The following is a 22,045-nucleotide window of genomic DNA, read 5'->3' on the forward strand; positions in this document are numbered from 1 at the left end:
CCCTTCTGGCAAATAACGGAATCCAAGGGGTTGTGGAAGCCCACATTTGTAGCCAGGGGGCCGGAAGTGCAGGCGGCCTGGAGACCCGGGAGCACCGGGCTGGCGTCTAAAGGGAGGACTCTGCCCCAAACTGCGAAGCTGAGCAAACGTGGCTGTGCACGCCAGGCCATGCTACAAAGGACGGACCTTTGCATGTTGACATTTCAGGTCTGCGGTTTTCTTCCTTCATTCCTCTCCCTTCCTCCCTCCCTCCCTTCCTTCATTGTTTCTTTTTGTGGCTGCACCTGCAGCATTTGGAAGTTCCGGCCTAGGGGTTGAATTGGAGCTGCAACTGCTGGCCTATGCCACAGCCACAGCAATGCTGGATCCGGGCTGCATCTTCAACCCAGGTGGCAGCTCGCAGCAATACCGGATCCTTAACCCAACTGAACAAGGCCAGGGATTGAACCTGCATCCTCACGGAGACGAGTCAGGTTCTTAACCCACTAAACCACAATGGGAACTCCCAGGTCAGTGGATTTATAAACTGGCTGTCCCTTGGAGTCACCTGAGATTTTAGGAACAAGAGCTGCTGGAGCCCCTTGCTGGGCAGGTCTGATTGGGCTGGCATGTCTGGGTGCCTGGTGTCTGCATGTTTAAGAAGCTCTTGCAGGAAGTTCTGGGGCAGAATTGGATTTGAGAATCACTTTCTCATGGAGCCGAGCACAGGTCCCAGGCAGGGAACATCTGCTTAAAAGGACAGAAAATGCAAGAGGCTATTTGCCGACATTCAAACAAACGGGGACAAAGAGAGGAAGTTAAGTGCTGGGCGGCAGAGCATGTTCAGAGCTGCCCCTGGGAGGGCACAGCTTGAAAGCCATGTGCCACCAGATGTGTGCTGCGACCAGGCAGCCACTTGAGGGGCCTTCCACATGCCCTGGGCTTGAAGGACCTCTGGTTCTTCATTAGGGTCAAGACAGTGTCCTCTGATGGGACCGAGCTGGAAGCCACGAGCTGCTGCTGGCAGCAGCTGGGGACCTTGGCACCCAGGTTTGTGCAGATGGAGCTGCGAGCATCTGGACATGGGGAGCGGGGAAGAAATGTCTGAAGAATTGGTGGCACGTGACTAATTCACCTGACAGCTTTCTCAGGTCTGACCTTCCCCCCTGGCCACTGCCATCTTCCACTGGGGTGATAGCCACAGGCTCTCTCTCATGTCCCTGCTGTTCCTCTTGCCGCCGTGCAGCCTCTCCTCAAGAGGCCAGAGTCAATCGGATCACTGTCTCTCTTGCTTAGAGTCCTCCAACAGACCCCCTGGGGCTGTGAAAAACAAGAGTCCCCAGGACCTGTCCCCACCTGTGTCCTCCAGTTCATGTGGTCCACGCATGACCACTTCACAGACACACTGGCTTGTTTTCTGTTCCTCAGAATGCCTACCATCTCCTACCGCAGGGCCTTTGCACAAGCTGCTCCACTGCTGCCACACCCTGCCCTTCCTTTCACACCTGGATGGCTTGTTCCTTGAATTTCATCGTCTCACTTTACGTGTCCCTCTTCAGAGAGGCCCTCTTTCAGCAAAACAGAGAGGCTGCCCCTACTACTGTCCACAACATAATCCTGTTTGTGTTCTTCATAGAATTGAATTGATCAGGCTTCTTAAGAGATCTTCCCTTGTTTGTTTTCTTGTTTTTTCTACTATGTTGAATGTTGCATCCAGTGCCTGGCACATAGTAGCTGCTCATTTTAGTTACAGCGGCAGTACGCGTGCAGCAGACAATAACGCTGCCACCCGTGGTGGCTTATCTCAGGAGTTCTTTCTTGATCTCAGGGCTCAGCCAGGGCTGATGGGCAGGAAGCCCTCCTCTCCACGACCCAGCTAAGGGCGGTCTGCCCCCGCGCAGCCTCTTCATCTGGACTGAATGTCCTGCAACGTTTGCTAAAGAAGACTTGTCAAGAGTAGAAGGAAGTGCATGGCATTCACAGCCTGCACCCCACGTGCCACTTCTGTTCCTGTGGCCCATATGCCCCATCCAGCCACACGGCTCCAACTTACTGCAGGAGGTCTGGGAGATGGAGGAGGCAGGCGGGAGGCTGGATCAGCATGAACGGGGACCTGGGCTGGGGGAAGGTCTAGAAGCCAGGTGTCTGCAGGGGGAGGGCTCTTGGGGGTGGGGAGACCATACCCAAGGAAACAAGCCTCTCCCTGCCTGCATTCTTCTGGAGACTCACATTCACGCTCAACAGCAGGCAAGGACTAGAGACAAATCCTCCATCTCCTTTTGTGTGCGCGCTGGCCTGGGTGATGGAGCAGCTGCTCTTCTGCATGTGGGGAACATGTTAGGAGGCGGACAGAGACTCTGCAGCTGTTAACAGGCGCTGCCTGCCTAACGCCCCGTGAAGCACCCTGGAAAATAGGCCACCGTGGGAAATAAATGATCATGTGGGTATGGGTGACCTCCAGCTGGCTTCAGGGGCACTCCTGACCCCGCGTGGCTCCCAGGAAATGGGTGGCAGAAACCAGCCCAGCGATCGGCCTCCCGCCCTTCTGCGACTTCCTCCCCGCCCTGCACGTTGCGTGTTTCCTGATGAAGCTGCGGAGGGCGGGGCTGCTAATTGCGGGGCCGAGGCTGTGCTACCGCAAGTCAGCGCCCCTGTGATCTCACTCTCCTCAGGAAAGTTATACTTTTCCTGATCGCTAAAAGAATGCCAGGAAAAGGAGCCGAATCACACTTAGGAGTTTTAAACTAATTAGCTTCCGTTAAAACAAACTAAAACTCTCTATGGAGGAGACCACCATTTCTGGCATTTGGAGGGTCTCCTCAGCAGCGTTACCTGGTGGTGGTCCCGTGAGGGCCAGTGGCTTTCATGTGGGAGGGTCAGGGGTCCCGTCTTAGGCAGGCCCAGCTTTGCTCCTGGTGCAGAGACAAGAATAGGTCAGGCTGGGTTTTTTAAATACACAGAGTAAAAGCATTTCTTGGCACCATTTCTTCTTGCCAAAAAGCAAGTGTGCATATTCCAGAGGGTGACATGGGGAGTTCGATTCTCGGTGTGTGAATACATATAAACTAGACTAACGCTAATGACAATACCAGTAATAATCGCTCACTGAGCTCGCATTATATGCTAGGCATGTTCCAAGCGCTTTGGCTGCACGCTGCCATTTGGTCCTCTCAGCGGTCCTGAAGCTGTTCCCACTTTGATCCCGTCACACATGCCTTTGTGTGTGCATGCAAGCACGTGTGCATGTGCGTGTGCACGCGTGTGGGTGTGGAAGGCCTGAGCTGTGTGGGGAGGGAGAATCCCAAACGGAGGAGGAGCCTGTGACGTGCGGCTGCTCCTGGAAGTGGGAGCGGGGGCCACGCTGCTGACGCTGGGAGAAACGGGTTCCAAATCCACCTTTACTTTCAGTTCTCCGTGTGACCTCAGGCAAGTCACATGACCTCCCTGAGCTTTGCTCTTTGACATTTTTTGAGAACGGTGCGTGGGCCGCTCAGCGTAAGGGACAGTCACCAGGTGAACACAGATGTGACCGTGACTGGCGCTCGGATAAAAAGCAAGCACGCAGCCCTCTCGCAGAGGCCGGCTCCCTCCCCAGGCACACCCCCACCAGCGGTGGTCGCTCCCTGAGTCTGTCTGCCTGTTAACTGGGAAGGATGTGTGCTGTCATTAGCGATGATAAAGTGACAAGGGGGACGCGGTGGCCCCCGCTTGGTGCCCAGCGCTTCCTGTGATCTATTTCGTGGATCCCCCAGTAGCGGGATGAGATTGGTCCTGTCACCTGCTCCACGTTGCTGGTGAGGAAAGTCGGGTTTTAGGTGGAAGTGGAGGCTGCGCACTGGCTGTGGGACCTGGACACAGTGACGAGCCTGAGGATCCCTGCGGCTCCCAGCTATTCCTGGAGTTTAGTCTTTCTCCTGCTGCCTCTCCCTCCGCCCAGGTACATCCCTCTTGTGCTCGGCAGCCGGTGGCTGGGACTGTTGGGTTGTAGGGGGTCAAAGGGTCAGGCTGCTGGGTAACTTGTCCAGTATTTGATTATTTCCATTTCGATTTTCCCAAGAATCATGCGGCCCCATGAAAAAGCCAGCTTAAGTGGTCAATTATTCAACAGAAGGGCAGAAAGCTCTGTTTGCACTGAACCTAAGAAGGTGGGGCAAAGGTAACTTATTAATAAAAGGAATTCCACCACTTTCCTCATCCTGCGCTTGGAGAGTCATGGAATCTACTCTGAGAGAAGCCATCAAGTTTAAGCCCCTATTTACTTCCTAATCATGCAGAATAAAAGCTACATCCCTTAAAATACACGAGACAGCTAAACATAATCTTTGCTTTCCCCGGTATCGTCTAAGGGATCCAGATGTTACTGTAATAACCACTCCGTAAACACACCAAACACCCAGCTGTAGGACAGACTTCTCAGCATTCTTAGGCTCCTCCCGGGCTTGGGTCCTGATTGCTGCTCAGTGTCTCCATAGACCCTGCGGGTAGGCAGGCAGGGGGCTGTGGGCACAGCCACACATCAGAAGAGAGACCGGAGGGAAATACCAACCAAATGCAAGTGGGATTAAAGCCGGGACCCTCCTGAAGCTGGTCTGTGGTCAAGGTCAAACCTGAGGGGTGTGGCTGTAGAAGAGGATGAGTCTAGCAGATTGAAAAGCGTTCAATGCAAACTTCCTTAGGTGCCACAATGTCATTAGCTCCATGAACGCCAGTGAGAGTGACAGCAGCTGGAATTCACCAGGGGCTGACTACACCGTGTTGAACCCTCTGCTCTGTGAGGTGGCTCATGTCACAGAGTTTTTTGTCTTTTTTTTTTTTGCCATTTCTAGGGCCACTTCTATGGCATATGGAGGTTCCCAGGCTAGGGGTTGAATAGGAGCCACAGCTGGTGGCCTACACCACAGCCACGGCAATGCTAGATCCAAGCCACGTCTGCGACCTATATCACAGCTCACGGCAACGCCGGATCCTTAACCCACTGAGCGAGGCCAGGGATGGAACCCACATCCTCGGGTATGCTAGTCGGATTCATTTCCACTGTGCCATGACGGGACCTCCCAGACTGAGATTTAAAAAGTGAAGTGGGAGTTCCTGCCTGTTGTGGCTCAGCAGTAATGAACTTGACTAGCACCCATGAGAATGTGGGTTCGATCCCCGGCCTCACCCAGTGGGTTAAGGATCTGGCATTGCTCTGAGCTATGGTGTAGTTCGCAGACGCGGCTCGGATCCCGAGTTGCTGTGGCTGTGGCATAGGTCATTAGCTACAGCTCTGATTCGACCCTTAGCCTGGGCACCTCCATATGCTGGGCGTGCGGCCCTAAAAAGACAAAATAAATAAATAAAAAAGAGGTGAAGTAATTGCCCCTTATACTTGTCCTTGTATAAGTAGGTGGGAAGGTGGAATTTGAGGAAAGCCTGGTTCTACTATTTCACGTGTTTCCATCTGCTTCAAGCTGGCCTTTCATCTTCCAAAACAGGTTCAGCAGAGCTCCTAATTTTGTAAAATAGAGTTGGCTTTAGAGTTCAACAAATGATTGCATTGTAACATTTATTCTTTTTGTTGTGCGGATCGCTGCGTGTGGACAAAATGATACCTGCTCACCGGCTGTAAACATTTGGGACAACATAGAGCGCAAAGTCAGATTGCTACCGCCCCATCCCAATCCCTTCCGGACCTGCCCCATTCCATCCCCCAACGGGTCCCCTGACGCAGGATACTCCAAAGTGCTCCGAGTCGAAGGGGCTCCGCTGCCATCCCAGCTGGAAGCTCTCGGAGGCTCACGATGTGCGCGCTCACAGGAAAGGATCTGAGATGTCCTGTGGTAGACGCACCTTTTGTCTTGATGCCATCTCATGCTCCGGATCCAGCTTGTCCACGGAATGCCTTATCCCGTAATGAGGGTTCGCGTGCCTTCCAGAGAGCAAATGCTGGCAAGGCTGCGGCACATGCTGTCCTCACGAGACCTGCGCCCAGCTGACAGGTATTGATCAGGCAGAGACTCTGGCCGGGCGCCGCTGGGCTCTGCAGGCTCAGGGCTGAAGGAGGCAAAGCCCTGATCCCACAGTGCCCACTTTTTATGCTGAGCTTCTCCAACAACACAGCCTTGTTTTCTACAAATTATGATCGTTTTTGTCTCCCAGTGTCCATGACTGTTTTCATCTTCTTGTCTAATTGCTTGATCACTTTTGGAACTATGTTACACAAGAGCAGGGATAAAAGACACTCCTAACTCTGTGGCTCTAATGGAATGCTTGTGGCATTTTTACAATAAATTCTGATGGTAATTTTTGGATTGAAATGTGTGTTGTCTTTATAAGGAGGTGTCCACCACTTCCATTTCAAGGATCAGAAGTGGATACTAAATTTCATGAAATATCTTTATGGCTTGTAAGAAATGGCTGCATGATGTTTTCCCTTGTCCTATTAATTTGGCTGAAGTATTTTTAAAAGTTTCCCAAAAGGAACAGTTCCTGGATTGTGCAGATTATCATGGTATGTTGTTTGCTTTATTTGCTATCTCTTGGTTCAAACTTTGGCAGAGACCTTGAAGTACCTTTCCTGCGATAATCTATGCCAGCTGTGGCTTCCAGGTTATGCAGGGCTTCATAAAATAGTCAAGTGATTTCTGTCTTTCTTGATGCCCTGGAATTGCTGAAATAGTGTAGGGATAATCAGTTCCTTGAAGATCTGAGAAAATAAGACTCTGGCAAGCAGCAATGTATGCCCTGCTAATGACGGTGTAAACTGTTTCAGCCACTTTGGAAAGTGATTTGTTAATATCTAGTTAAGTTGAAAACATTGATAGCGTAGAATCCCACACCACCACACCTCTATCTGCACCCCTGGAGAAGCTCTCTCACACAAGGAGAGAGATGCCAGCATGTTCACTGCAGCACTATTTTGGTTAACGAATTGAAAATGACCTAAATGGTCTAACAGGGGACTGGATAAGGTAACTTATGCGATAGATCAATCTGTGGCAGCTGAAGCGATAAGAGTAAGATCTCCCCTGTCAACCTGGAAAGTTCTCAGAAACAAAATATGAGGGGGAGGGAGAAGAAACAGAATAAGAACATGCCTATTTTAATACAATTGGCATATAAATAACACAGGAAACAATACTATATATGATTTTTGGATGCCCATATATTATCAACAGTACAAAAGAGAAGGATATTCACACTTTTAAGAATCTGGCTTTCAGAGTTCCCTTGCGGCACAGCAGGTTAAAGATCTGGCCTTGTTACTGCTGTGGCTCGGGTGGCTGCTCTGGCTTGGGTTTGATCCCTGGCCCAGGAACTTCCACATGCTGTGGATATAGAAAAAAAATCAGTTTCCGCTGGGGAGGGAAGGAGAGGAACAGAAATGGTACTTGAAATGTCTTGGTATTATTTTAGTCACTAAATCTAAAAGGTCTGCTGTAAATACAGAACCACCATGCCACCTCCTAAAGCTGAGCAGTAAGACATGGGTGTTTGTTATACTAACCACACTTCATTTAAGGCCTTACCTCATCCTGTGGCCTTTATTAATTTTGACCTGGTTTCTCCATTAAGGGCTAAGGGGAGGGGGTCTTTCAAAGTCACCTGTTATGTCTCTTTGCAGTTCTCCCATTTATGCTTTTTTCGAAACTGGAGACGGGGGCCGGGCATGATGACTGTTACTCTCTGGGGACCTTGACCTGGATAACCCAGTGCCCACAGCAGGTGTGCCATAAGCGACGGACCAGGGCCTCCTCCTCAGCATCGCCACCGCAGCTCTAGAGCTTCTCCCAGCTTCTCTGCACCACCTGCCCGGGATGAAGCCCTTGGCCTGTGGTCAGGTCCAGGCTTAGGCGGAAGCAGCACCCTGTGAGGAGTCATACGCAGACCCCTGCACTTGCTGGCACCCTGTACGCCACTTGCTGCTCTGCCGACTTGCAATGCTGATTCCCAGGTTACTCGTCGGGGCTGTCCCACCGGGTTACCGGCAATAAGGGCGAGCACCTTTGCCCCCTCGTCCGTTCTGCCTGTGGAACCAGCCCACACAGCGTTTCTCCTTCTCCTGGGCAGCCCGCGGCCCACGCCCCGGCCTTCCCAGCTTCTCTGTGAGCTGACGCGACGTGTGTCCCTGGCAGCCTCTCACTGTGCTCCAGTTCTGACTGCAGCGAGTGGACTTCTGTCAGCAGGTACGGCATGGAGGGTGTTCCTGTCCGCTGATTTCAGGGGAGGCCAAGCTCACTTGTCTATTCGTGGATTCCTCAGGTCAGAGGCTTCAACCGAGAGTGATGGTACTCGCCTCCCAGGGACATTTGGCCATGTCTGGGGACATTTTTGGTTGTCACGCCTGTCTTGGGGGGTGAGGACTGTGCCCCGGCATCTGGCGGGGAGGGACCTGGATGCTGCTAAACACCCCACAAAGTATAGAGAGGACAGCTCCCACCCCAACAAAGAATTATCCTGTTCCCACTGTGACCGGTAACGAGGCTAAGGCACCTTGCTTTAGGTCAGTGAGCCCTTTACCCAGGTCTGCCCCATTTTACCTGATGGCCTTAGCTGTGAAGAAACGACATGTGTTTCAACCTCAAGTCCATATGGTTTCATTCAACATGCACTGGGCACCCACTGCTGTACTGGCTGACCTTCCATCTATCCTACAACTTTGCATATGGAGGTTCCCCAGCTAGGGGTCAAATTGGAAGTGCAGCTGGCGGCCTACACCACAGCCACATCAGCACCAGATTCAAGCCGCATCTGCAATCTACACCACAGCTCACAGCAACACCAGATCCTTAACCCACAGAGCGAGGCCAGGGATCGAACCTACATCTTCACGCATACTAGTCAGGTCATAACCCACTGAGCCACCACGGGAATGCCAATCCTATAACTTTGTTGGTGTGCACAGTACAAAACACAAAATATTGACCTGAAGGCAGAAAATGGGTGTGAATCTCTTATGTCATCTTCTTCTGGGCATTCGCTTACCAAAACTTTGCTAAGCGCCTACGAGGCACCAGATCCAGAGCCCGGCTGTGCCCTCCCAGTGCTCACAGTCCAGTGGGAACACAGGCCGCACACAAGTACGCAGGGAGTAATGACGGCATGGTTTAGGATGGCGGTGCTGCACCGGAAGGAAGGAAGGTTCACAGGCAGGCGGCCTGAGAGTCCCAGGGCTGCAACAGGTCAGCACAGACACCAGACACCGACTCCCGCATGGTCTGGAGGCTGGCTCTCTGAACCGGGTGCGGGCGGCGCAGGGCTCTTCCGCAGGCTGTACGGGAGGGGCTCTGCTCACCTCTCCGGCCTCCCCGGCATGCCTGGGCTGTGGCTGCCTCCCCGGGTCAGGGGCTCAGCATCACGGGGCTCCTCTGTGTCTGTCTCTCCTCTTCTGTCTCTTATAAGGACACTTGGCATTGGACTGGGAGCCAGCCTGGAACACCCAGAGTGATCTCATCTCAAGATCACTAACTTGATTACATCTGCAGAGACAAGAGCCTTTTCTTCCCAAACAGGGTCACACTTACAGGTTCTGGGGGTTGGGATGTGAACATCTCTCTCTAAAGGCCACCATTCAACCCACTACAAATCCGCATAATTTCCCCCAGAAGCCCCAGCTGATTTCCTGTTTAGATCCCTAACCAGCAACAGGAGACACTGGATGAGTTCAGGCAGGATGCACTCACCACCCCCTCAGCACACTGGTGCTCAAACAGGAACGGAATTCTAACCCCAAGAGAAGGCAGGCGACAGCTGGACAGACAATCAGCAGGCTCTGCCACTGTAACCTGCACCCACCTCTCCAGTCCCAGACCTGCCAAACGTCACCCTCTCCCCGGCTCTTTATTTCCCCTAACACAGAGGAGGCTCTGAAGCTGAGTGTGCGGCAGAACCACCTGCACCGCTTGGGTCTTGGGTCCACAGACTGCATTTCTGACAAGCTCCAGGTGACGGGATGCTGCTGGTCCCAGCACCACACCTGAGAGTCACTGGCTGAAACATGCTTCCTGATGCCGACTTCTCAGCCTCTCACCCTCCAATGCCCGCCCCCCCGCCAGCCCCCAGCTGAGCCTCCCCCAGAGCCTCCTGGTCCTGCCTCCCCCCTCTTCCTACTCCTGGAGTCTCCCCTCTGGCCTCACTCGGATGCTGGGTCTTGCAGCCAAGGGCAGTGTCACCTCCCTTGCCCGCATCTGGCACACGCCCCCACGCGGATGGCACTCCTCCCAGGTCTTCCTCCTTGGGGCAGCTCCTCAGCACTGGGGCAGCTCCTGCATCCGTGGACTCTGAGCTCGAGGCCGCCTGCACTCAACTGGTGCTCGGCAGGGGGACCCCAGCGAGGCCGTTCAACCGCCACGGGCCTCAGTTTTCTCATCTGCAAAAGGGGCACAATGCCACGCGCCCTGCCCTCGGGAGCATCAGCTGAGATAAAGGCAGGTGGGGTGCTCGTGGCATGTAGAAGTGGACGGGGAATGGGCACTCTTGTTAGGAAAGTGTCCTCTCCTGGGACAAGGCGCGTCAGACGTGTGTCGTCCCCACCCCCGGCCCCCGGCCCCCGGCCCCCAGCTGAGGCTGGCTTTCACCATCAGGCAGAGCTTCTGCAGCTGGGGTGTTCCTCCCGGGGTGCGGGGCTGAGGCAGGCCAAGCCAAGCCATGGCACGAGCCTGCTGTGCTGCCTGGGAGCACAGGTCTCCTCCAGGGCAGGGGGCCAGTTCACTTTTGGAAACCAGAAGGCAGATGCAGTCGCATTACACAGCAGAGAGAAAAATGTTCCTAAGGTTTAAGGTACAATGGGCAGGTTTTTCATGATCCTGGGGCGGGGGCCCTGCCCCCACAGGGGCTGTTCCTCTGCTGCCAGTGGCCCCGGGGCACCTCCCAGGCACCCTGTGCAGAGCTGCACCCAGGCCCGGGGCTCAGGCCTGGGAGAGGGGGACAGACTCGTGAAGCTGCTTTCCAAGCCCTTCTCTCACCCGAACACAGATGCCTTTGCAAGCCCTGCACCCCCAGGCCTTCTTTCCCAGGGTTCGGGCCCTGGGGGCAGGGCAGCAGGCGCCAGGCAGCTGACCCTGGCGGCAAAGGCCTTGTGCTGTTCCAGGCCAGAATGACCCAGCCTCTGCCTCCTGGCCTTTGGCCCTGGGACCAGGCCAGTCAGTCCTGTCTGCTCCTGCTGGGGGTGACTGGGTTTAATCAAACAACCGCATGTCTGGGAGAGCTCCCTGGCTCCCTGGCTCCCATAGGCCTCACCCCTGCCCTGCCTTGTACTCACTCCGGGGCTACATTCATCCAACTTCAGTCCATTTCGGATGAGCTGCACTGAGGGCTCTGGTCCAATCACGCAGCCCCATGTCTTGGAGAATGTCTGGTCCGCGCACAGCAGCTCTGCTGGCTCCACGTGGCCATGGCCTTGCTGCACTGAGCGGTTTCGGGTCCCGTGTGGCGGGAGGGCCGGGCTGGCTCCCTTCTCCTCGCACTGCTCTGTCCATTCACAGCTGGCAACAATCTCCTGGCCCCGTCCACGTCACTGCCCCTGACCTGTGGGGTGGCTGGCGGCGCGGGGGAAGGGCTGGCTCCCCAGGCACTGTTTTCAGAAACAGTATCTTTCAGCACTTGAAGGGCCAGCATCGTAGGTTTAAGAACTGCCACCAAAGTCTCCAAGGCAGGACTTGTCAACCCTCTGCTGTTCATGGGGGGCTGGGTCATTTCTTTTGGGGGGCTGCCCCATGCACTCTAGGGTGTTCAGCAGCATCTGCTGATTCTGCTAGACGCAGCAGTAGCTCCCCCTCCGTGTGAGAACCCAGAATGCCTGCAGACATCGCCATGTGTCCCTGGAAGTCCAAACTTCCCCAGTTGAGACTCACTCAGAGACAGTGAAGTGCCAGACAGCGAAGCTGGGCCAGACCTTTCAGTGGGCCAAGATTCCATGGTCATCCCAAGAGCTGCCTTCGGATCTTGGGTAGAGGAAGAAGGCTTTTCAAATCCCTGCTGACCCCCAAACACCTCAGACACAGGCTGCATCCACCCCAGGCCCACCCTTGGCTGCCCAGAGGCCACTGGGCAGAATAGGCCTCTCCTGACCTCCGAGTCTCTGCGTGGAGCCTCTCTTGGCATGATTCCCATTGCGGGGTCCAGAGACGGCCCCCCCGTCCCTCATTCCCACGCTCCCACCGCCACGTCTCATAGCTCCTCTGCGAGCTCAGAGGCCCTTGGCTGCAGGGTCAAAGCGTTCACTTAAAAGCGGGTGATGGATCTCCGCAAATGCTCCTCTCTTCTGTTGGCTGGAAGCGCTGATATTACTGTCCTCCTTTTACTGGTGTTTATTTTTCAAGTTATTCAAATAATAGGATCAAAAATATGTAAAATCGGGTAAAAACTGGCACTCACCCTTTAGGAGGCACTCACCTATTCAGGTGAGGGGCTTTGATGAGGAAGCTCTAAGGGCCAGGGTTTCTCCCGAATGTATCATTTACAGACAATTTAATCTGGCCCCATTTATTCATCCTGCCTTCTCCCTGCACAGGCAGAGTATCTTCGCCTGATATACAAGACCAGGAACAAGAAAGGCTGACCCTTACGGATGGTGTGAGGACGTGGCCCAGACGTTCGCCTGTGAAAGTGGCCATTCATTATGCAGTTCCCCACGAGCAGCACAAGTATAATTGGCACATTGGGCTGCATATTGCACGGTCCTTTAAATATCTCTTCTGATGTGTTAAAATTAGCCTTTTCCTAAACCGCTAAAAGAGAAAGGAATGTCCCTTTTAAGCAAATGTGCAGAGAAAGCGCCCATCTGTCTGGAGCAGTTGAAAGTGGTCCTATCTAAAGTCGAGGGCGTACACCAGGTGACCTTTCAAGGTGGCACCCAGACTGAAGATGTTACACTCTCCCCTTTTGATTAAGAAGAAAGGTCTTTCTTGAGACTTCAGAGTGATTGTATCACAATGAGGATTGGCGAGAAGAGGGATGGGGTCTAGGTTTTGAGTTGGGGGCCAGGAACGGGAGGGACGAGTAAATGGTTTACTGCACAGAAAACGATGCTGTTTGATTTAAGCCCCTCCTCACGCCCACCCCCAGACCAGAGGCATGGGAGGGCACGCAGCCGCCCTGGGTCCCTCGGTGCAAGGGAAGGAGCAGTGATTTGAATCCACATCCGTATGACTCTGAGGGCCACGCTGGTGAGATTGTGCTGCTACCGAGGTCCAGGGAAAACTGATTCTGGCTGTTTCCTTCCCTAGTTAAACACAATTCCCCCAATGGCCTAGAAACCACATGTGAGGCTATTAAAGCAAATTCCAGGGAAGCCCTTTGGGAATGCTTCTGGCCTTGAACCTGGTGTTATTGGCCGTGGAGGTGTCCTCAGCTTCCCCTGCAGATACCAGGTCTGACCTTGACAGCCTGACTGCAGTGAGCTCTGACCTAGAAGCTGCAGGCGGCCGTGGCCTCCAGGGCAGGGTGGGCAGGGTGTGTAGAGGCAGGGGTGAGGCTGCTGTCCTTGGGATCCATGTCTGGAGGGAGATATTGCAACAGATTGCAAAGCACACTTTTTTTTTTTGCTTCATTGATATTTCAAAGGTAGGTGCTACATTTACATCAGAAAACAGAGACATGGGAGTTCCTCCTGTAGCTCAGCAGAAACAAATCTGACTAGCATCCATGAGGACGCAGGTTCAATCCCTGGCCTTGCTTAGTGGGTTAAGGATCTGGCATTGCCGTGCTGTGAGCTGTGGTGTGGGTCGCAGACGCGGCTTGGATCTGGTGTTGCTGCTGCTGTGGTGTAGGCCAGCAGCTACAGCTCTGATTGGACCCCTAGCCTGGGACCCTCCATATGCTGCGGGTGCGGCCCTAAAAAGACAGAAAAAAAAAAGGAAACAGAGTCATGAAGCAACAAGTACAAATTTTTGATCATCTGTTATGGGACAAGAGTAGAAGCAGCAAATATCCACGGATCTTAATTAGACAGTTAATTAGACTAGGGTCCAGGGCCAGATTTGTCAGTTCTTGCTTGTGACCCTCATGCAAGTTACTGTAACTTTCTAGGCCTCAGTTTACCCACCTCTGTGGGGCGACTGTAAGAGCATCAGGTCCCCAGCGTACTGTGCTAGATTGCTGGTAAACCGGTAATTAGCAGAGCTGGCCCTGGGGAACCTGGTTCTGTCTAACCCTGGTTTGTCCCTTCCTTGCTATCGAATCCTGGTTGTTCCTTACGTGCTGTGACTTTTGTGTGGTCACTTCACTTGCACGGACTCAGTGTGTTTATCTGGAAAAAGTTAAAAGGGAAATTAAAAAGTTGGAGCAGTGGGAGAATCGCCTCCCAGGTTAGGCTTGGAGATGCACAGACGGCTGAATGGAAGCTTCTCTACAAACTGTAAAGGGGTGTGGAACTGGCAGGACTGCCAATGAGATATGACTGAATATTTTCAGACCTCTTCCTCCTCCTGGACCCGCCATCCACTAAAGATGACCCTGCTTTTGCTAGTCCGAATTCTTCCCTCCCTGCAATCCGGGGATGGGGTTGAGGCGCCAGGATCATCCCGTGTGTGACAACGAAGGGATTCTGGCTCGCTGGGAAAGCCCCCGAGTTCTTTGCTGCGCAGCGGCTGGAGAATGTCCACAATGGCAGGGAGGCAGGAGAGGCAGAGAGGCTTACAGGGTTGGGGGAGTAGGCGGTGGGCCTCCAGAGATTCACTTTGGGATTTGGCAGCTGAGAGATCTGGAGGGGATGAGGTGACTGGGGAGGAAAGAAAATTCTGGAGAAGGGAAGCTTTGGGTCACTGATAGGATCCCATTAATGTTTGTGGAAAGAAGCGAGAAAAGACTACAATTCATTTCCAATCATTTTTAGTCATAGAGTTTGCTTATTTGAATGTGATTTCATGCAAAGGCTGGGCCATATGGGGCCCTGGATTTGGAACATCCTCTGTGGAATGGCTTTTTCACACGGGAGTAGTTCACTGGGCGCTTTACAAGCACTCTCTCCTTTAGTTTCTGCAGAGCACTCTGAAAACGGCCCCGTGTGGATTTTCACATGTGTGGATCCTTAGGGCTGAGCCGTAGCTGACCACCGTTAGAGTGGGTTCTGGGTCCCATCATGCATTAAGCTCTGGCCAGTCACTCAGTGTTGTTTTACTATTGCATTAATCATTTCCTTTATTCATCTGATTAGGGAATGTACATAAACATTTACTCTGTGCCACAGGCTATGCTGGGCAAACAAATATGGTCAGGCATGGCTCCTGGAGTAAGCAACACTGTAGACTCGGGAAGGGTGGAGAGGGATTAGTTCTGATGGACGTGACCAGAGGAGTGAGTACAAGGCAGGGCAGGGGTGAGGCCTATGGGAGCCAGGGAGCCAGGGAGCTCTCCCAGACATGCGGTTGTTTGATTAAACCCAGTCACCCCCAGCAGGAGCAGACAGGACTGACTGGCCTGGTCCCAGGGCCAAAGGCCAGGAGGCAGAGGCTGGGTCATTCTGGCCTGGAACAGCACAAGGCCTTTGCCGCCAGGGTCAGCTGCCTGGCGCCTGCTGCCCTGCCCCCAGGGCCCGAACCCTGGGAAAGAAGGCCTGGGGGTGCAGGGCTTGCAAAGGCATCTGTGTTCGGGTGAGAGAAGGGCTTGGAAAGCAGCTTCACGAGTCTGTCCCCCTCTCCCAGGCCTGAGCCCCGGGCCTGGGTGCAGCTCTGCACAGGGTGCCTGGGAGGTGCCCCGGGGCCACTGGCAGCAGAGGAACAGCCCCTGTGGGGGCAGGGCCCCCGCCCCAGGATCATGAAAAACCTGCCCATTGTACCTTAAACCTTAGGAACATTTTTCTCTCTGCTGTGTAATGCGACTGCATCTGCCTTCTGGTTTCCAAAAGTGAACTGGCCCCCTGCCCTGGAGGAGACCTGTGCTCCCAGGCAGCACAGCAGGCTCGTGCCATGGCTTGGCTTGGCCTGCCTCAGCCCCGCACCCCGGGAGGAACACCCCAGCTGCAGAAGCTCTGCCTGATGGTGAAAGCCAGCCTCAGCTGGGGGCCGGGGGCCGGGGGCCGGGGGTGGGGACGACACACGTCTGACGCGCCTTGTCCCAGGAGAGGACACTTTCCTAACAAGAGTGCCCATTCCCCGTCCACTTCTACATGCCACGAGCACCCCACCTGCCTTTATCTCAGCTGATGCTCCCGAGGGCAGGGCGCGTGGCATTGTGCCCCTTTTGCAGATGAGAAAACTGAGGCCCGTGGCGGTTGAACGGCCTCGCTGGGGTCCCCCTGCCGAGCACCAGTTGAGTGCAGGCGGCCTCGAGCTCAGAGTCCACGGATGCAGGAGCTGCCCCAGTGCTGAGGAGCTGCCCCGAGGAGGAAGACCTGGGAGGAGTGCCATCCACGTGGGCACGTGTGCCAGATGCGGGCAAGGGAGGTGATACTGCCCTTGGCTGCAAGACCCAGGATTCGAGTGAGGCCAGAGGGGAGACTCCAGGAGTAGGAAGAGGGGGGAGGCAGGACCAGGAGGCTCTGGGGGGAGGCTCAGCCGGGGGCTGGAGGCGGGGGGAATTGGAGGGTGAGAGGCCGAGAAGTCGGCATCAGGAAGCATGTTTCAGCCAGTGACTCTCAGGTGTGGTGCTGGGACCAGCAGCATCCCGTCACCTGGAGCTTGTCAGAAATGCAGTCTGTGGACCCAAGACCCAAGCGGTGCAGGTGGTTCTGCCGCACACTCAGCTTCAGAGCCTCCTCTGTGTTAGGGGAAATAAAGAGCCGGGGAGAGGGTGACATTTGGCAGGTCTGAGGAGGAGGGGGAGGAAGTAGGCGAAGTGGCGAAGCACCTGGGGTGTCAATGCCTGACTGGGGGATACACAGGTCTGCAGGGATGGGTCATTCAGGTGGGCTTATCATTGTTCCAGTCTATGTTCTGGATCTCAAACTGGACTTTGGTGGCATAGAGCCCAGCCTGTCTGTAATAAACTGCAAAGAATTATATCTTATAAGTACAATTTGCCAAAAGGCAACAAGAAGTTGTTTTAATTTATTCATCATTTTAACCTAATTTTCCCAATGTGTCAATGATTTTTAAATTTTGAATTTTTTTGGTCTTTTGTCTTTTTAGGGCCACATCTGCAGCATATGGAGCTTCCCAGGCTAGGGGTTGAATCAGAGCTGTAGTCCCAGCCTACACCACCGCCAGAGCAACACAGGATCGGAGCTGCATCTGCGACCTACACCACAGTTCAAGGCAACACCGGATCCTTAGCCCATTGAGGAGGAGCAGGGGTTGAACCAGCATCCTCATGGATACTAGCTGGGTTTGATAACCACTGAGCCACAATGGGAACTCCTCGAATTTTAATATTTTATTTATAGTCCATGTCAGATATACCAGAGCCCAGCAATTCTGTGTTGTTCTATTTTTCTAAAGGTCATCAATTCTTTAAATAAAAAGGTGGCTAATAGGTAACTTGACAAAATAATTTATTTAACTGTCTCCTGGGGTCAAATCGGAGCTACAGCTGCCAGCCTACGCCACAGCCACAACAACGCAGTCTCTGAGCCACGTCTGTGAGCCACAGCTCACGGCAATGCTGGGTCCATAACCCATTGATCGAGAGCAGGGATTGAACCTGCGTCCTCATGGATACTAGTCGGATTAATTTCTGTTGTGTCACAACGGGAACGTCCCTTAATTTTATTCTTTCAACAGTAACCTTTCATCCAACATCTAGATTCTTTTAGAATTCCTCAGGGTTATTTCTGTGTTAATTTGTTTTTCCTTTTTACAGCTCTACCTGTGGCATGTGGAAGTTCCCAGGCTAGGGGATGAATCAGAGATGCAGCAGAGGCCCACTCGACAGCCACAGCCACACCGGATCTGAGCCACATCTGCAACCTACACCACAGCCACGGCGATGCCGGATTCTTACTTTACCCCCTGAGCCGCGGAGCAAGGCCAGGGATGGAACGCACATCTCAGAGACACTGCGTCAGCTTCGTAACCTGCTGAGCCACAACAGGAAGTCCTATTTCTATTTTAAAGCTGAGAAAATGGAGGCGCAGGCTGCATAAATGACTTGGGGTCAAACTGGGATGAGAAACCAGCTTTCCTGATGGAGGCTTATGCCTGTGAGGTCACGCACAAGCACCGTGGTAGAGGATTCTCACGTCCCACGGGCTGTCTTTTCTTTCGAGTCGAAGGCCTGCCTGGTTCCTGGCGTTCCCGTTGGGAGGGGTGTTTGTGCAGGGCCCCTCGGAGAGCTGCTCCATTATGCAAACTTGATTATCCTGTCTGACGTTATTGATGTCAGCAGCCATCGTGAAATGAAGTTTGGGAGATGGAGTGTGGAAGATGGCACTTGTAATTTTTAATAATCCTCCTCTTTCCCTTCGTGTGGGGAGGCGGTGGGAGAAGCAAAGCGTCGGGGCCGCGGGCGCTTTAATGGAATCTGTCTGTCATGATAGGGACGTGGCCAAAGGGTCCGGGCACTCCACGGGCAAGCTCAGGAAGTGGCCAAAGGGTCCGGGCACTCCACGGGCAAGCTCAGGAAGTGGCCAAAGGGTCCGGGCACTCCACGGGCAAGCTCAGGAAGTGGCCAAAGGGTCCGGGCACTCCACGGGCAAGCTCAGGCCTTTGGCCAACTCGTTTCAGTTCCTCAAGAACCTCCAATGTTCTGCACTGTCCAGGCAGACTGGGAAAGACTGGGGGGCCAGGGAGACTGTCACCCCTGCTGTTTACTCACCTCTGGAACCCTGGGGCCCTCGCGAGGGCTTGGCACCCGCAGGTGCTGGCTCGGTGCTGGCTGATTCCAAACGTAAAGCATCGTTCCACCTAGAGTTTCAACAACTCTGCGTCATGTCATCGGCTCCTTCAGGCTCTCCACGTCCAGCTGCCCAGTCAGTCCCTCCTCCCTCTGGTTGTCTGATGACCAGGACAGGACATGCCCTTCAAGGACGTTTCATGTGAAACCCAACGAACGGCACCACCACCTGCCCCGTCTCCCAGGCGGCGGGACGTCTTGGCGGCACCTCTTCTCCTCTGTGCCACAGACCCCGCCACTCACTGCGCCCTCTCCTATCGCCTCACTGTCCCTTGAACCCGCACGCTTCTCTCCATCTCCACCGTCGGCTGTCTGGACCATGCCGCCATCCTATCTTGCACTGACAGCTGCAACAGTCTCTGAACTGGTTCCCTGTCCATCCATTCTCCATGCAGTAGCCAGAAGGACAGCTAGTTAACTCCTACTTAAAACCCCCCATGGCCCCTCGGGTCAAAGTCCAAGGTCCTCACGTGACCCAAGGCCCTGCGAGATGTGGTCCTCATCTCCATCGCCCACCGTGCCCCCCACTTCCCTAATCTACCACCTCCAACATGCCCTGCCTCCTTGAACCCCAGCCTTCACCCAGCTCAGAGCATCCTTCCCTACTCCTTGCCTGGCCAACTTCTGTCATCTGCCAGGTCACAGCTTGGCAATCCAGTCTTCAGGGAGGACTTCCCTGAGTGACAGCAAAGGCAGACACTTGTGAAGCCCTTGCTGTGTTCCAGGGACCCGCCAAAGCACTGTATACAGGCTGACTTGTTTAATCCCTGCAACAATTCTATGGCGTTGCTGACAACTTACAGGGTATAGATGGGGAAACCGAGCCATCAAGAGCTAAGCCAACTTGTCATGGTCACATGTTTAACGGAAGAGCCAGGTTTCAAATGCACACATCTTGGCTCCCCAGCCTGTGCTCTGATCACCCCACCACAGTCTCTTGGCCCTGACTGCAAGCAATGGCTGGAGATGCTGTTACTTGTACCGCACATATGCTGGAATTCACTTCTGCTGCCGGTACCGCTCACCCGGCGTTAGCCTCGCCACCACGTCCAAAGCAGCACATGGGAAGGACTAGGTCCTCAGGGCAGTCGCTGCTCTTGAAGACGCTCTTGACTCAGTGTGTAAATGATCACAAACCCTCCCTCAGCATGCTTGCTGTTGGAGCCGCTGTTGCTGCTCCAAAGCATTCTGGGTTCACTCCGGGGCAGACGCATGGGCTGTTCGTGAATCTCCTTAGCTGATCAAAGGTGCCCAAACACGGACGGGAGTCGTCCACCCACCAGGGTCTTGGATGAGGTTCTGGCATCGCAGAGGGATTTACCTCTTCGTTGGTATTTCTTCCCTTCCAGTCCACGAAGGAGCCATGCTTTCATTTGGGAACTCTAAGCCTCATCTCTCTAGAAGGAGTTTCAGTGACTTCTCTTGTCAAGAGGAAAAATTGCCAGACACCTGAAGGAGCACTGCCCTGACTCCTGTGGCAAGAGAGAGGTAAACTGTAGCCACTCAACCAAGGGACGGTGGAGTGCCCTCTCCCGGGGCCTGGCCGGGGTCCCTGTGCCACACTCAGCAGCAGCAAATAGATGGAGATTGGCGCCCGCATGGAGAGCCGCCGGGAGGGTCCTGTGGGTCAGTCTGCACTGGAGTGGACGATGGTGAGGGGCGGCTGCCTTCCCCTGAAGTTCAACCACAGCCCAGGGTTAGAGGACGTGCCACATCTAGGAGCCAAAGGGCCACCTGGGGCTGAGGTTCTGTCCCTGGGGTCCCCCTTTGCTGGAGTCTGGTAACTATGAGCTCAGGTCCTTAAAGCTACTACCCCCGGGGGCAGGGGGAGCAATTATACCTGGAGCTGAACGTGCTGTCCCAGGGCCAAGTGGGGGTTACTGTCAGCTAAAGTTGACTCAAGAATGTGGCGTGTCTTTCTCCCTAGTGTCGTCAGCACACCTGAAAGCCTGTCACAGGGCTTGGGACCCTGTCCTAGGTGCTGAGCACACAAAGCAGGCTGGATGGGGGCGGGTGGGGGCAGAGCCTGGGGCACAAGGATGTCAGCCTGCAGGACAAGTGGGGGTGAAGGGCTGCCCTTGGTGCTCTGGGATGGCCTCCAACAGGAAAATGTGGAGATGCAGCCCCATGCTCTCTGCACTGCTCTGAGGCTCCCCCCACCTGCCTCCTGCACCCAGGACCTGGTACCGTCTGCTTGGGGAACTTGCTCTGCTGGAGGCCTCCGGACGTTTGCCTCTGGGGCTCAGACCGGAAGTCGTCCTAGCGGAGCAGGTGAGCCGCTTCTGGGGCAGGGAGGACCTTGATGGTGCAGAGGGGCCCGGAAGCCCTTTCAGGGAGGCCCACCTGCACTTCACAGTGTCATCCTGGTGCAATGACCCCGTTCAGCGTGTTTATTCAGTTACGCTCGCCTTCCCTCCTGCCCGGGACTCCGTCCCCCAACCCCCGTCCAAGGGGGAGGCCTCCCCAGCGGAGCTTCAAGGGAGCCCATCCTCAGGGACACACGAGGGCCCAGCGTGCCGGGTGAGAGTGGGACAGGAAGGAACGGTGGCTGGTGGGTGAGGTAGGCCAGGCAAAGCCAGCTTCACAGGAGAGTTTTAGTCCATAATTAATAGCAGTGGGCCAAGCAGATGTGACATTAGGAAGATTTAATTAGAACATGCAACTTATTTATATGTGTAATTGGATGCCTGGGGGTAGTAATAATGCACTTTCACAATACTTCTAACCGAGGAGAAAAAAGAGCTTGTTTCGAGTCATGAAATGGGATTAACGGTGAACAGCTGCTGCAGATGCTGGGCTGTCATTTTTGCATCCTGAAGGCCACTTCTGTCGTGAAGGTGCCTGGCAGGTATTTATGATATTTGCTATTATGGACTTTTCTGATGAGATTAAATGTTAGGGCTTTCAAGACTTCACTGGATGGTTGCACATTCAATCCCAGAACGAGGCTACTCAGATTGAAAGTGGCTCTTCCAGGGAGTTCCCACTGTGGCTCAGTGGTTAACGAATCTGACTAGGAACCATGAAGTTGTGGGTTCGGTCCCTGGCCTCGCTCAGTGGGTTGAGGCTCCGGCGTTGCCGTGAGCTGTGGTGTAGGTTGCAGACGCGGCTCGGATCCCGTGTTGCTGTGGCTCTGGCATAGGCCAGTGGCTACAACTCTGATTCGACCCCTAGCCTGGGAACCTCCATATGCCGCGGGAGTGGTCCTAGAAAAGGCAAAAAAGACATAAAGGGGGGGGCTTCCTAATTAATGGCCTCTCTGTGGCAGCACCGAGCTGAGGGCTCAGGATGATGGCATGGGGTGCTCCTCCAACAGCAC

The 22,045-nt window shown here is 54.2% G+C and overlaps 2 long non-coding RNA genes across 2 annotated transcripts; one reads left to right on the forward strand and one right to left on the reverse strand.

Annotated features, from left to right (window-relative positions):
• On the reverse strand, nucleotides 309-12,457 carry LOC110257428. Its single transcript, XR_002340003.1, has 3 exons — nucleotides 11,219-12,457; nucleotides 2,812-2,891; nucleotides 309-2,383 (listed from the first exon to the last, which is right to left on the reverse strand). It is a non-coding gene; the product is annotated as an uncharacterized LOC110257428 (long non-coding RNA).
• Nucleotides 5,278-21,755, forward strand: LOC110257427. Its single transcript, XR_002340002.1, has 3 exons — nucleotides 5,278-8,144; nucleotides 20,076-20,378; nucleotides 20,904-21,755. It is a non-coding gene; the product is annotated as an uncharacterized LOC110257427 (long non-coding RNA).

This window comes from Sus scrofa, chromosome 17 (genome assembly GCF_000003025.6).
Source record: "Sus scrofa isolate TJ Tabasco breed Duroc chromosome 17, Sscrofa11.1, whole genome shotgun sequence".
NCBI classification, from domain to species: domain Eukaryota; kingdom Metazoa; phylum Chordata; class Mammalia; order Artiodactyla; family Suidae; genus Sus; species Sus scrofa.